Raw genomic sequence first — 14,024 nt, forward strand, 5'->3', positions numbered from 1 at the left:
GTTATACAATACAGATCCACTGCAATCACAATTATATTTATTGCACCAGTGAACATTCACTCTTTGAGAAGTATGTTTCCCTAAGAAAGCAGAACAAGAGACAGTTTATCTTATGTATTAGGTATCTCTTCTGTACAAGAAACATGCAAGGTACAGCTAATGTCATAGGGAGAATGATTGGGCAAAACAAAGGAGAGAAAGGAGAAAGGGTGGTGGGAAAATCCAGTCCATAAGTGGGGCTTTGTCTAAAGTCCCGAATGTGATAGAGATAGTGCAAGTGCTTGTTTGTGTCCAGGCTGTTGAACTTGACTAGAGAGTGCCAGACAGCAGTGGAAAACTGGAGGTGCTTCAGTTGGTTAGATTGTGATCCACGTGCCCCTCTCAGGTAAAAGACCCAAGCCCACCATGTATGAAATGAGAGATGATTGAAGGATTTCCACTCAGCCAAGATGACCTTTGCAGCGATCGACAGGAGCAGATCAAGTAGAGGCATGTCTGTGTGACAAAGGTTAAGCCTAGTATTCAAAGCCCAAGGTCAGAGAATCACTGTGGAAAAATCCAACAGAACTGTGGTGTTAAAAATAGCTGATAAATGAGTATGAATTCTGTCTCAATACTGAGGAAGCAGAGGGCACTTGAAAACATGTGTTGATAAGAACCATCTAATTTAGGTGACCAGTAAGAAAGTAGGTTCTTAACTTTAGAAATGGTCTGGGATTCATTATATTTTTGGGTTTCAGACAAGTCCTTGCAAAACCAAAACTCCAGATATTTGAGTCATTTGGGCTGCCACTTAAGACCAGAGTTACCTAAATGTGGGGAGAAGCATAAGGGATTTAAAGGGGAAGACTTCAAGCTTATCTTCATTTAAAGTTTATCCGGATACATGAGGAAACCTCAGAATAATACAGGTGAAGCTTGGAATGGCATGTTCAATATCCTCACTAAAAATAAGGACATCGTCTGCATATGCTGCAGTTTTATATGCCTTAGAGCCAAATTGGAGGTCTTTTATATCTGTTGACAAATTAAGTAGTGTAAGCAAATGATCAGTAATAAGTAAGAATACAAAAGGCGAAAGAGGGCAAACATGTCTCGTTCCTTGATAAAGGTTGAAAAAGGTAGAAGTGGCACCGTTAACTCTAATGTTAGCTTTAGGATTAGCATATAGGACCATAACCCTATGAATGAAAAAAGTGCCACTGTTATAAAATTGAATAACTGAATAGAGGAAAGGTCAAGATACTTTGTCAAAACCCTTTTCGGCATCAAGAGGAATCGCGGTTGTTTGCGGCAAAGAGGGGCGGGCTTTTCAAATATATGACAAAATGTGCGTACATTGTCTTTAGTAAAATCTTGCCCTGACAAACTCCATTGAGAGTTATGTATTAGTGTAGGGATAGATGGTTCCAGTCTTTCATCAAGTATTTTAGCAAAAATGTTTGCTTCTATAATTAAACATGATATGGGGTGATAGTTATTCGGATCAGAGTGGTCTTTAGCCTCTTTGGGAATTACAACAATATATATGGGGATGACAATATCTATTTCCCACTGCCATGGCTGAATGTCACAGTTGAAAGTAGTGGAATGTTACTCCTTGCCAATGCAAATAACTTTTTACAGAAATCAAAAGATTAAATAGATCACTTGCTTCTTTTTGAGTATTCTTTAGGTCCATCCGGAGTATTGTGATTGAAAGGGCTTGATATGTGTATTTTAGTCTGGTAAGATGGTCACATAAATCTTTGTAGTTCTACCCAACCACGAGATAAACACCGATCTTCATCTACTCAGGTCTTTTTAAGGGCTTGATAGTCTTGGGTAGTTTGCTCTCTATATTATTTATGAATCAAGGTGTTATAGAGACCCCCAAATATTTAATCTTCTCCTTTCCCCCGTTAAATGAGGAGATGTCTTTTATGTTATCCATAAGCTCCTTGTTGATTTCTGGACCCCAAAGTTTGGTTTTTCCTGGGTCCAATATAAAGTCTGATAACATTCAAAACTCCTGTATTACCAACATTGCTGGTTTTAGACTTTTCCTGGTCTACCAGTGTCAGCAAAATATCATCAGCAAAGAGATGGGTTTTGTGCTGGTTCCCTCCAAATGTCGTACCAATTATATTCTTCTCTTCTCCTCTCTGATATTGGCTGCAAGCTGTTTCTATTGCTAAGACCTATATCAGTGGAGAAAGTGGGCCCGTTGCCTCTTGCCTCATTTTGTCTGTATTGTTAAAATCTGGCCATATACAAGGATCCTGACAGTTGGCTTTTTATAGTTTGATGTTAAATAATTAATCATAGCAGGGCCGAATCCAATATTGTAGCATAAGTAGCCAATTGACCCACTCAAATGCTTTTTCAGCGTATATCGACAGTATTACTATTGGTATTCTCCATTTATTAGTCTTTTCTATTAAGTTTAAGACTCAATGATTATAACCCACAGCTTGTCTGTTGGCAATAAATCCTGATTGGTCAGGGTGAATGAATGTTATGATATGTGCAGGTAGACAGTAGGCAATGACTTTAGAGCATATTTTGGCATCAGTAATCAAAATGGCAGTAGGTCTGTATGAAGTAAATACCTCCACAGGCTTATCATGTTTATGTACCAGTGTAGTATTAGGTTCTGTCATCAGGGTGATTATCATTTTAGATTGTAAAATTGAAGTAAGATATCATCAAATATTTTATTCGGGTATAAATACTAAAACCATAAAAGTCAAGTACAATAAAACCCTAACAATGCATGTGCAAAATATCAAAAGAAATACATCATTAATCAATAATCATTGAATTGAAGAATTAAACTACACAAATTAAAAAAACAAACCCTCACCCACCGAGTGGGACAACTCCTGGTTGCCCCCTTGCTTTGGAAACCCACCCGCCCAGACGGACCACGCCCAGTAACTCAGCATCATTCTAGACACCTCCCTCACCCCTGACCCACCAGATCAACGCAGTCACATCCACCTGCTTCAACTCACTCCGCATCCTCCGCAAGACCTTCAAGTGGATCCCCCGAATGCAGGAAGACCATCACCCACGCACTCATAACCAGCAGATTGGACTACAGCAATGCCCTCTACGCTGGAATCAACAAAAGCTCCAAACCATCCAAAACACCGCAGCCAGACTCATCCTCTGAACCCCGTGACACAAGCACATGACCCAGCACCTACGAGACCTCCACTGGCTCCCCTTCGAGAAGAGAGTAACCTTCAAGCTACTCACCCACGCCTACAAATCCCTCCACAACATCGGACCCAAATACCTCAACGAAAGAGTCTCCTTCCACATACCCAAAAGGAACCTCCGCTCCGCCGACCTCGCCCTGGCAGAGAACCCATGCATCCGCAGAACCAGAGCAGGCGGAAGAGCCTTCTCCTACGTCGCAGCAAAGACTTGGAATGAGCTCCCAGTCAACATCAGATGCTCCCCCACCCTGCACACCTTCAGGAAGACTATCAAGATCTGGCTCTTCGACTGATCCGGAGCTACACCCCCAACATTCCCCCCAGCGCCTTGAGACCCTCACGGGTGAGTAGCACCCTTTATAAACCCCTGATTGATTGATTTATTGATTGATATGTTGAATTCTAAGGGGAACGACTTTCGATCTATCCCTGGGAGTCCCCTTAAGAGGCACCCTAAGCTGCCATGAGCCTTACTACATGAATGATCAAACCATCTCACAGAGGCGAACAAGTGTTGCCTAGAGGCATTGATTGCTTGTGCAGCCCTTTTATGTTTTGGAAGGCTTTTTGTCTAATATCCAGTTCTCACTTTTATTTGGTTTCTTGTCCATGTCTACTATCCACTTCATCATCTTATTGGCCTAGAGAATAATTGTTTCTATTTCTATCCAAGTCGTTTTTGCCAGCAGTGACTGTGTGCTCCAGATCAGAACAATCTTTGAGTTGGATCTATATGCTTGAGACTAAAAAGTGAATGTGTTATCAATCCAGTATGTTTCCCTCCAAATATCCAAAATGCCTTGTTCTTATTTCTAGCTGAAGAACAGATTTCAGCAGCATACAATTTATTCTGCATCAGTTTGAAATTCTATTTGAGTAAGTGGTCTCCTGCTGAGAGATTATTTCTGGGGTTTCCTCTCTTAATGCATGCCAAATGTTATGTCTTCTTAATTGGAGAGCCCAGCCCTTTAATATGCCAAGGCAGAAGTTTTACTGTGTCCACAGTTAAGTATGTAATCCTTGATGCTCTGATGCATGCAGAATAATCCACTACTTCAAATGAAGCTGTTTGAGAGAGAGAAAAGTCTGCAGTGTGGGGCATTAAAAGAATTAATTTTCCCACTCTAACTCTCCTGCCCTTCTACTTCACCTTCCATTTTCCTTGACTTGGTCAACATATACTGAGAAAGGTTTAGATACAACTCAAGTGCAATGATGGGTCATATCCTTGTCTGAATTCCATCCCGTCTCCCCTACCCACTCATCATCTTGAACAGTATAATATCTGTTTGCATTTGGGCCCTCACTTTATAGCAAGACATCTTCTTTAAACTTAGGCACTTATGAAACAAAGTTATGTTGCAAGCAATATGCAATTCTGAGTCTGGCAAGTATTCTCTTACAGGATCTCATTGGAGTTATTTCTTAATTCTCTGGCTTTAAATGTTGATTTTCTCTGTTACTTCTTTTTTTCTCATTTCTCTTGTGGAGGAGTGTGGCTCACTGGTTAGAGGAGGCAGACCTGGAAGCAGAGGTCAGCCCGGGACCAGGGTTCAATTCCCAGCTCGGCGGGATCTTGAGTCTTAAAATGTCCATGGACTCGACAATTCTCGCTCCGGTGCCTACTTGATTCACGGGTTCACACTCTGCGACTCTGGGCAATAGCTTGCTTAATCTCCACAACAGCCCCTCGCGGTGGGATGCCTGGCTTTCACCTTGTGGATACCCTGCCGGGGTTATCTCACAGGGGAATACCAGGACGGGTTCCCTAAGCAAGCGCTTAGAAACCGCTCGGTGATTTGCGCTATATAAATTCCTGTACATTTACATTCTTTTGGATTCCACCTTCATTTTTGTTGTACTCGGGACTCATCAGGTCGGTACACATGCCTAGAGCTTCTTTCCTGGGACGTAACACAGGACCCGGCAGCCCCCACGGTGCAGGGGCCCCCAAGTTCCAGGGTGCCCCTTCAGCACAGCACTCTGGCCGGAGAGATCCTGATTTACCCCGGAGGGGGCCCCTCCACTTACCTTGCAGGGAGGCCCCTCAATTTTCGTTATGCCAGTGCTTCTTTCCCCTCTTCACCTGTTCATATAAGGTGGGTTTTCATGTTTGCATAAACCACAAACTAAAAGGAAAGGTCCATCTACATCTTAATAAACTTATTCTTAATTTGGATGTGGTAGGTACTGTAGCGTCCTCCCCAGTCTGGGAGTGTATAACAGACCATGCCACACATGGAGCTCTGATTTGCAAGTTTTTATTCTTCAGCATTCAACCATTAACTGAAAGCACTGTGTCACTTTATTAACCACTCCCAGCCACACCCATCAGATTACGTAATACTTGTAAGGAGTCTGATGAGGACCACTAGAGTCTTCATGCATATAAACACAGGAGACCAATGCTATCCAATTTCGTCTTTTATTCAGAGTGGTTTGTCACAAGTCCTAGAAAATTTGCATGTTGTTGACTTGATGCATTATGGTTTCTGCTTTTGTGGCTTTCTTAACACCTTAGCTGCTATTACACATTCCTCCCCAGTGCTGCGCTGTCCATTAGAACTAGTGCTGAATGGACGTTCAATGGTCGTGCGCAGCACTGGGGAGGTAGCGCTGCTGACGACCATTGGCCGTCAGCAGCACTTAAGGGGTTAATAATCATGTCTTTCAAGTGAGAGAGTTCAAACTTTCCCATAATGTCTCTAGGAATTGCTCCCACTTCTTCTTTTACTACCCCTACTTTGTGTGCTCCAATAATAGCAACATCCAACATTTGATTTTCATGAAGGTTTTTTCAAAAGAGTGTTTTAAATTAGTTTACAAAATCATCTCCTAATTTTGTTCCGGGGGGACCTATCCTCTACGTCCATGTATTTCTCTTTTAGGTGCATTAGGTCCTTCTCCAGGTCTGGGCATGAAACTTGTGTTCATTCCAACCTTTGGTTGAGGACAATTATATCGTCTTCGTTGGTTGACACTTTTTCACCAACGGCTTGGAGACATTTGTTTAAGTCGCCCATTGATACTGTCATATTAGTTCTGAGGGTCTATAACCAATGGGAAATAATGCATGTCATTTTCCAATAAAGATCGTTCAAACAATGCTGTAAGTCTTCTTGAATGAGCCCCATGTGTTCAGTCACTTTTCGTATCGCCATTATAGCCACAGTGGCATGATTTCTAACTGTGGGGTTTAAGTTTTGGTATTTTGCATCAGATCCACATAACTTATATCCAAGATCTCTTTTATTTGGCCCACTTCTTGTTGATAAAGGCTCTGGGGGACTTTATGTTCTTGAACCCCCAACTACAGTGGGATAGACCGTAAACATACGTTCCAGTTGTGTGGCAGGTTGCATGAGTAAGTAGCGACCTGAAAGTTTGTTTTACCCTCTGCCCCGGTCTTGCAGGGGTCAGCCCACACTAATATTTGTCCTTTGGGTGAAGAAATCTGCCAAACTGGGAGGTTTCCATTGCTTCCCAGGGAGAGTGTTTTGTGAGTCCAAACATCTTTCCTCTCTCCATGGTCCTAAGAGCCGGTCACTGTCATTATGCCTCTTTATCCCATTAAAGCGCATTCACTTACTCTCTCATGGGGTCTGCTTCTGAGGCGTGTCTGGATCGCTCTCGCCAACTCCGTCGAAGGCCCTCATTTGTTCTCCGCACTCTCAGTCTCCTGTGTCATGCACCTCAGGCCTTCCCCCACTACGCTACCACTGTGAACCTCCTCCAGGGCTGCTGTGGTCTCGTTTACACTGCCCAAAATGGCCACCAAGAGGCATTGTCCGCTATGCATCTGTGGAGTTTCACTTTGTTCTGGTAATCACTGATGTCTCTGCTTTCGGGCACCATTTCTCATCTCGTCTAACTATTTTCAAAGCAGACTGCACTGGTTGCATCTGGCCAATGAAGGCTTGATGAGGCGGGACTCATCTCAGCACTCCATCATGGCATCAGTGCAGGCTACGTCCCAGCCTTCTTGTCTCAAGCTCACATCATGATACCTCATTTTGGCAGAGTTGTCATAGGGATTGATCATAGGTGCGTTTCCCTCTTATTCGGTGTCAATTTGGGAATTAGTGATCATTCGGCAATGTAGGAATTGAAAACATATCTCACTTGAAATGTGTTACTGTAGCAGTGATGTAAGGAGCTCATATGCATCAGACGGTAATGTACATAATGTTCATCGTTTCTCAGAAATGTTTATTAATATTTAGCATTTGTTATTTGAAAAAACTGGGCTTCCAAAGTTGGCAGTCTCCCTGGTACGTCTGAAGTTCATCTTTTGAAAAAAGAAAACATTCGTGGCTTCTATGGGATCAAACGGGCGTCCTCTGTCATCTTTCTGCACACTACTTGACAATGCCTTCTCTATATCCAAAACAATGTTTGATTCTCCCATTGACTCGGGAATGAAATGAGCGGTAGAAACCTGTCAGACCAGTTTTTTCAACCTCCAGTGTCTGTGTTTTTCTTTTTAATTTCAATGGGGATGAAAGCAAATACATTTACACCCAACATGAAAGTCACTTGTGTGATGTCTGAAAGCACAAGCAGGTTATTCCCGAAAGAACAACATAGGTGTGAACCAGAAGCATAATATTATTGTCAGGTTGTTGTTATGTAGCAGCTGCTGCCAACGTGGGGGCTGAAAAATATATAGATTATTTCAAGCACATAAGGAGTTACATTTAAAGTGTTTGACTTTAAAATACACATATAATAAGAGAGTTATCTTTTCCACTATAATAAAATCCAATTGCAAATTTCAATGTATAAACTACACTACAAAAATACGCCATGCTCTCCTACGGCATATCTTGCATTTTTATATAATTGTCTCGCGTTTAGTTGCTGGACACCAGAACGCAGGGTTGAGAGTGAACTAACCATCACAATAAACAGCATAGATTGTGATGGCGCGCATACTTCTGAGAGGATAAACCTGCATTCATATTCCCCGGATTTTTAAGCTGCCTCGCTCATTAAAATCAACATCATTCCTCTTTATCGCCTAATCCTTTTAGAAACTGTTATGTTATAATCCAAACTGCTCAAATAATCCCAATCGTGTGCAGAAACCGTCACTTGTTGGTGATTTCACTTTCGGTGCTGATGATTTGACTGTAGTGTATTGAAACCAGCATGGGCATGCAGTCACATTCAAAGCCTTCGTGAACTTACCTGCATAGAATGTGTTCCAGTCGAAATAATTTTGCAACGCAAGCATGCCATTTCGATTTAAAGATTGTGGGACGCACTCAACTAAATGTGGGTATTGCTGATGGGAGGCACTGGTGCATACAAGAGCCCTAGGGCAAACGAGGATATTGCCTACCAACTCATCAACTAGATTGGTAGTGAAAACACTGTATTTCATTAAATTGGTGTTTACCAGCTCTGCAAACACTGTGATAGTGACCTGATTTCTTGCACTTATTGCATCATTTACCAACAGCTGGACATTGCATATAATTGCTTAAATGGAATTTAGATTTGCACCCAACACAAAACTTTGTAGAATTATGTTGAACATTCTTAGTGATTTTGCCCTTAACTTGTACAGTATCAACAGATTCAGAATACCCCATAGCATAAACAATTGGACAAGGTGCCTGAGTGGTAAAGGGAGCCTCCTCACAGTGCCGGCCAAGGACTACATCCCTAATGGATGGTGGAGGCTGTTTATTCCTGTCCTTGATATATTTCTGTATTTTGGAACAAAGCCCAGTTTTGATGCATTTCCACTGGAAGAGCAGGAGATACAGATCTGTATTATAAGGTCATTTTGCAGAGATATTTTTCCACTGTTAGTTTCCCAGAGCAAAAGTGTGAAGGTTGATAAGATTTTTGCCATCACAGATATATTACACACAATGACGCACTAATTGAAGCATAGAGCCCTCTGGTAAACATATTTTGCCCGCGTAAAGCAGAGGCTAATGGACAGCTTCTCCTCAGGAGGTGACGCTGGTGGTGCTGAGAAAGATGGCGCTCTCAGCCACACACTGCTATACCTCCTTGGGTATCTAGGCACTTAGAAACATTTGCCTCACTAAGCCCAGGCAGCAATGCATGTATTTTACATTCTTAAGTTACCTTTGGGCACAAATCAAAGAGCTTTGCACCCCTTCCTCAAATCACCATGAGCTGTGTGACTAGGCCTTGGTGCAATCCACTCCCAGATTATCTCAGCTCCTGTGGATATCTGATTTACTAATTCCAGGGACATTTTACCAGTGGAGCAGCACAATTTAGACTCCACCCTTACACGTCACTGAAATGCAATTATATATACATGCACATGACATCATATTTATTGGGTGCCTTAACTTCATTAAGGTGTGTGAAATATTTAAACGCATCACTGAAATGGATTCACTGTAGAAACCAGAGATTTATATACGTGTGTACACTAATGTTCCATTTAAACATGAAATCGTGTATTCTCTATTTCTGTTTTACAGTTACACGTCAAGCCATATTTGCATATGTAAACATGTACTCTTTTGCTCACATTTGCAGTTTTTTTTTTAAGTTGATCGTGTGCTTATATGTCCATCTATTGGAAGTGCACATTAAATGCTCATTTAAAATAGCCTGACTACAGGCCTTAGTTGAAATGCATTTTGCTTCGCCATCATTTTTTCTCTTTTCCTTGGGGGTTTATTATCATGATTTACATTAGCTAGAGAAAGGCTTATTTTCTTTATTAGACTGCTGATAGAGAGGCTTGAAGAGAAACTTGGCAGCGAATGTGGAAAAACAATGGTTGAAAGAGGCCCTCTCTTCATCATGTACTAGGATGGCAAGATGTTCAAGGTTTAGAACTGTTTTAATTCAATTAAATGTGAACCTGAAGCCATGTTGAAGATGCATTAGAGAAGTACCATGATTGGTTCCTAGTGGTGTGAATAGAGATAAGATGTTTTTGAATCTCTTGTTACTTTTACATTGATGTTCTTACACATTGAAGTTAGGACAGATCCCTTTAGACTTAGAAAGGTGAAAATGTCTCTGCTTGCCCTTTCCTTGCAAGTGTGAAGCTGTATGCTAAACATTGATTTCCTTTTTGAGAGAGTTTGATCATGCTGACAGTTTCTTCTTTTGTGCTCCTGATTTAGAGACCCTTGAATGAAGACTGTATATTTGATCCATGTTTATGAGAGAGAAGGGACTGTTATGTATGGCACACTTCTTTGTTTAAATCTGTGTTTATACAACTGTGATTATCACAATTCAATATGTCATTCTATTGCGCCTTAACCAACTGCGATATTTCAGCTTCCTATTGTATTACTGCATTTACTGAACTTACTGTTGGTTTGCAAATACTGGATTGATTGGTAATCCAAAATAACACTCTTTAACTATATTCAGTGGTTCTTGGTCCTTATTGTGGAGTCGCATTGTCTTCACAAGTTCGAAATGTATTGTTGATGTTTTCTCCCTTTCAATGCTTCACATCAGCTATCAAAGGGGCATACGACCAATGGGGGATAACTTGTTCAATGGTTAGTTACTGAAGCAAGGGAGGTAGTGTATCTCTTGGGTAATTCTAGAACTTTCCCAACCCAGCCCTAACCCTTAAAGCCCATGTCTCGATTGGGGGGGATCAACAGAGTTCCAGTGGTTCTGGAAAGTGTTGTAACAGTGGAGGAGTGAGTATTAATAGGGTCGCGCGTTGTAATTGTGTATGTCAAGATTGGAGTATTTGGCTGAGATTCAGAATTGTGTTTAGATGATGTTTTAGTTTTGTACAAATGTGAATGCGCTTAATGATGAGTAGTTAAAATTGTTATCAGGTTTGACGTAGCCAAAGATCCTAGGACATAGATATAAAGCTTGGAATACATTGTATTGTAATTTTTTCTGCTACGTTTTGTGCTGCCAGCCGTGAGACATTGTTGGCTGCATAATTTAGATAGGAATATGTACCTTTGTGTGAGAGAGTAAGGTGTGGTTGGATAGTGGATCTTTTTGAGCAAAGTAGAAGCTTCACTGATAAGGGTGGTTCTAGCTGGTCGATATTTCACTTGAGTATGTGTCTGAGAAAGTCAGAAAGTGTCATTCTGGATAATTTTGTGTGTGATTGAATACTTTGATTTCTTTAGAGGAGCAGACAAAAGTTATTTGTTGAAATCACTTTTTTCTTTGTTTTTGCTTGCCTAGTGTTGAGGAAAGAGTGTGATCGTGAAAACTGTAAAGTAGGTTGAGCCGCTGTGAGGAGTGATAGATACGTCATGGTGTGCCGCACTGAAATTGGTCAGTTAGCATTTGTGCCGCACTTCTATTGGTTGTTACATCACAGAGTGTCGCACTGTTATTGGTTGTTGATGCCGAACGAGAACTGTGGGTAAAATAAATTATTTCCTGGTCTGAGATGAAATTTCTACTTGTGATTGTTGATATTATTGCTGAAAAATGAAATATTTTAAGGCAATACGAGATCTGATTAGGGGAGAAGTAACAGTCCCAGTTAGAGGAGGAGGCCCTACCAGAAGGCAACACCGTTCTTTATATGGCCACAAATGTGGGATTCTACATATGCATTTGGTTGAGTCAATGGCAAAAGATCATTGAAAAAGTGGGTTAATTGCTGATTCCACACTTTGGCACATTTAATATGAGAATTATCGAAAATCTGAGAAGGGTATTGTAAGAGATGAAGCCACCTCATAGACCAGCAGAGTATGAGGCATTTAATGCCTGGGCACATGTAGCTTATGTCAAGGAGAAAGGGTAATATCAGGGTAGAGTCTGTAATGCAGTACGTACTTGTGCCAAAGCTAGGTTAAATGCAGAACAACAAACATGGATAACTGACATGATTGAAGGAGCTAAGTTATTCCCTGCATTAAAGAGTAAGGAACCTCAGAAAAGAGAAAGAGAAGCAGAAAAAGGATAAAGTAGATAGTGCATAGGGAACAGCTGAAATTAGTGATATTGATTCTAATGATGATTTTCTGAATGTGTTGTTGCCAACCTGTCCACCTCCTTAAAATGCGTGGTACTGTTCCCGATAGAAGTTCAAAGGAAGCCACCGCCCCAGGGAATGCAAATTAGAACCATTTGGGAGTTAGTTCAGGGATTCGTGCTTCTATTAACCCTACTGTTTCTAATGTCCCAGATGTCATAACTGCTCCGGTTAATACTTGTCCCGCAGTTCTTTTGTATAAACCGGAGTCATCAGGAATTACGCTGCATGCTTTGATGGTTACTACAGGAAGAATTTGTTAACTAATGTTTCTTTGCTCCAGGATGGGGAGGTACGAGAATAACTCCTTTGGTCCCGAATATGGTGACTTCACCATATGTTGCTCCTGTATCACTGGAAATGAATCAGGCAGGATGTATCCCTGTAGAGGAACCCTCTTAGAGGTCACAAAAGTTCCCATGTTCATTTGAAATTCACCTCAGTGTACTGCAAGCAGTAGTCCCCAAAAAGGGGTATGTCCAATAATTCTGGAGTCCAAATTAGTGTTAATTCATTGGAATTGGATGATTTGATTAGGTTTTTCAATGGGTTCCCATGAGAAGCTGATAGCTCAGCATTGAGCAGAGAAATTCAATATCCAGGAAAAAAGAATGCAGTAGATGTTGTCAAATTAAAGTTAGAACTGGATGAGATGATTTCAGGAAACCTTGATCTTTCTACAGTAGATACCTATCAAGTGAATGAACTCATATATATGTACAAATATGTCACTAAAGATGCAGTACAAGCTTATGATAAACTGTCTTAATTAGCTTGCGCGTATGTTGTGGATTTAAGTGGGACCAAGTCCTTGTAGAAAAGTTACCATGTATGTTTTGACAAAAAGGACATAAACAGTATGAGAACGTCAGAAATGAAAATGCAAGTTTGAGCCTTAATTGGTAGCATTCGAACATGGAGTGAATTAGACAAGTGGGAAGGTAGATTGGCAAAGTAGAAGGACCCAAATAAAGCGAAGGGAGAGCTACCTCCATCTTTGATAGATGGAGAAGGTGCTTCAAATTTCCCATTGAAAGAAGTGCCTGGTGGAGGTTATGTCCATGTCTTGTGGAGTAGGAGTAATCTTGCGTCATTCACAAATGATTTCCCCAAATTGAGAAATAAGCCAGTAGAGTGGTACACCAAGGTTGATCGATTTGTGAAGATTTCAAAGGTATTGTGGATAGATTTAAACACCCTTTTTGACATTGTGGTGCCGAGTTATTTATTGGCAGAATGTAAAGTAGCTGTACAGTAGCCAGAAAAGGAGCCACAGAGAAATCAGATACTCATGCCCAAACGCCTTTAGTGATGAAAAAGTATCGGCAGGTGATTAACTTTTTGAAAAGAAAGATACTGATAAAATACATTGATTGGGTTAACATTGACAGAATAACTCAGGATCCTAAAGAGATTGTGTATTATTTTTATGAGAGACTGTTGCAATTGTTTAAGCAGCACAGTGGAATGGAGAATCTCTAATCCAAAGCTATGGGAAGTTTTGTGTCTCAGTTTGTGACAGGATTAAGGCCTGAGACGAGCATGATGATACAACTGCATTTAATTTGTTGTTAGAATAAGTTGATTGATGAGATTTTGAGATATGCAAAATATTGCAGGGATGAACTAGAAATGTAACAGAAGTGGTTGATGATGTTGATGGAAGTCCAGATGCAAGCAGCACTGAAAGGAAGTCAGAGTCAACCTTATATAGGGAATGTTGGGGATATGCACAGTCGCGGCCAGCATGACTTGCGATGGGGGGGCGTGGGGTAGGTAATGCCGGGTGGTTGCACTGGGAGGGGGGTTAATACAAAAAATCACATTTAAACTTA

Source organism: Lissotriton vulgaris, chromosome 12, assembly GCF_964263255.1.
Source record: "Lissotriton vulgaris chromosome 12, aLisVul1.2, whole genome shotgun sequence".
Taxonomy (NCBI): Eukaryota; Metazoa; Chordata; class Amphibia; order Caudata; family Salamandridae; genus Lissotriton; species Lissotriton vulgaris.